Genomic DNA, 2,523 nt, shown 5'->3' on the forward strand with positions numbered 1-2,523 from the left:
TGAATTTGAAGACTCACACGTAAAAACTATTTTTTCATGAACCCAAATAGGGGATTAAAATCGTTTCCAGTGCTACCTACCCAATGAGCGCCACATGGTCATAAATAAATCATGACCATTGATTTGCAAATACAATCTTAATTTGTGAACCGATAAGAATAGCCGGTTCATTGGACCAACCATCAACCATGATTCAAAAAAAAGGAATGGAGAGATCGACAACGTAGCCAGGCACAAACAAAAAACATTAAAAGAAGATCTCAGGAATCTCTTACAAGTTGTGGTTGGGAGCTAACCTCTCTCAACACAAGTGCGGTTCTGTATAAACACTAAATTTTTCCCTTTCTGTTCGTCAGTCGCCTCAGTGCTGCAATCGTTCAATCCTGAATCAGGCTTCTATTACTTTTTTATGTGATTTCATGTCGTTGCTCCCCACTGTTCTGGTTTACTAGACTTGTTGTTCTGCAACAGTAGTGAAAGATATTGATTATTGGAATGCTTGCAGTGCCAACTTTGACAAGCTCCAACAATGAAAGACGGAGAGATGGAAAATTTCCAGCTTGGGGTTGATGACTTCTCGGATCTTTTCTCCGGTAAAAATCTTTTTGAAAGTATCGATTTTGGTGATCTCTTTGTTTGCATTGAGGATAAAGATGTACTGCCAGATTTAGAGATGGACACAGAAATTTTAGCTGACTTCTCAGTTAGTGGTGGAGAAGAGTACTCATCGGAAGCGAATGCATCGGTTTCAGTCTGCAAGGAAGAGAGAAGTGAAAGAACAGCAGAGACAGATACAAATTCAGGTTCAGGTCTAAGCCATGGCACGGAAATTATTAATAACAAGAAGGATGAACATGAACGGTTTGTGAGAACGTCTACAAAAGAAAGCACAAAATTAGGACGAAAGGCATCAGCCCAATCGAAAGGTTCTCAAGGGAAGCGGAAAGCGAAGGTAAATTATAACATCTATTGTGATATTGGGATCTGGGTAGAATCCATCTCACTGTTAGAACAAGAAAAATTCTTCCATTCGAGTGTAAAATATTTGAGAAGATTTTAATGGGAAGTCAACATGGAAGTACAGACTGACCAGATACACTGAGAGAGACTGGTCACTGAGTTATATATTATTGAATTGTGTGCAGGTGGATTGGACTCCAGAGCTGCACAGAAGGTTTGTGCAAGCAGTGGAGCAGCTTGGCGTGGATAAGGCGGTCCCTTCTCGCATTTTAGAGCTCATGGGGATGGATTGTCTCACTCGTCACAACATTGCCAGTCATCTTCAAGTACACATCTCCTTCACTTTCAACCCTTTTCTTTTCTATCCACTTTCTGAGCCTTGGAAAGGGGAACTGGGACTTGTTAATTGTATGGGGTTTGAAGGGTTTAATGTTCTTGAACAATTCAGAATTTAATGATGGATGTTTGTTCATGCAGAAATATCGATCACATCGGAAACATTTGATAGCAAGAGAAGCAGAAACAGCAAGCTGGAGTCAAAGAAGGCAAATATATGGAGGAGGAAGCAAAAGAAACATGAGCTCCTGCAGGCTTCCACCACCCATCACTGTGGGTTTTCCTCCTCCCTCTACCTTGCAGCCCTTGCATGTATGGGGACATCCAACATTTGATCAGTCCTTGATTCATATGTTGCCCAACCATCGAGTTCATTCACCTTCTCCTCCTCCTCATCCATGGAGAACACAACCACCAACTGCCGGCGGCCCCTCTCACTGGCAGCCACTTCACCATGCTGTAATATCTCTCTCTCTCTCTCTCTCTCTCTCTCTCTCTCTCTCTCTCTCACCCACCTTTATATTGTTCTCTCTATCTAACATTCTCACTGTTCTTTCTTGTAGGTTCCAAGCACACAGGTTCTTACACCATGGACTGCTTGCTTCCCACAACTACTGCCAACAATGGTAATCACTTACATCCCTTTTTTCATTTAAAACATAAACCCTACTTATTCAATCATGCACAAGAAACTTAGACTTTCATTTGAAATGAATGTAGAGATTTTCTACTCCACCAGTTCGGAGTTTTTCACCTCCTACAACAATGCATAAGCAAGCAGATCAGGGCATTGCCATTCCAGATGGGCACTCAGTCACTCTTCCTCAATTTGACCATCCGGTAGGAACCTTCAAATTCGTACCTTATTATTGTTGTCATAGAAGTCACCACTCATTTTATTATATGAAATATAAACAAGGAAGATCTAAACATATTATATGTTGTTTAATTAGAATGGGTGATCTTATAAATACTTGCTAGAATCATCTCATGAAGTAAGTCCTTTTTTGAGTATATGTGTGATTTTGATGACAGACAGAAGAGAGCATCGATGCTGCTATTGGAGAAGTTCTATCAAAGCCATGTTTGCCACTTCCTCTTGGTCTAAAGCCTCCATCAATTGAAAGTGTGAGGCTGGAGCTCCAACGTGAGGGAATTTCCAAAATACCCAACACTTGTGCTTCATCACCTTCATCAACTCATTCCCATTCGAAGGGCTTTAAGTGA

General features: G+C 41.0%; 1 pseudogene across 1 annotated transcript; it reads left to right on the forward strand.

Annotated features, from left to right (window-relative positions):
* The first annotated feature begins 381 nt into the window (after positions 1 to 381).
* Positions 382 to 2,523, forward strand: LOC149025597 (putative transcription factor GLK1; annotated as a pseudogene). Its single transcript, XR_016171476.1, has 6 exons — positions 382 to 952; positions 1,146 to 1,286; positions 1,438 to 1,755; positions 1,860 to 1,922; positions 2,017 to 2,136; positions 2,332 to 2,523. The product of XR_016171476.1 is annotated as a putative transcription factor GLK1 (transcript).

This window comes from Hakea prostrata, chromosome 2 (assembly GCF_041222555.1).
Source record: "Hakea prostrata isolate BN-2017 chromosome 2, UWA_Hpros_2, whole genome shotgun sequence".
Classification (NCBI taxonomy): domain Eukaryota; kingdom Viridiplantae; phylum Streptophyta; class Magnoliopsida; order Proteales; family Proteaceae; genus Hakea; species Hakea prostrata.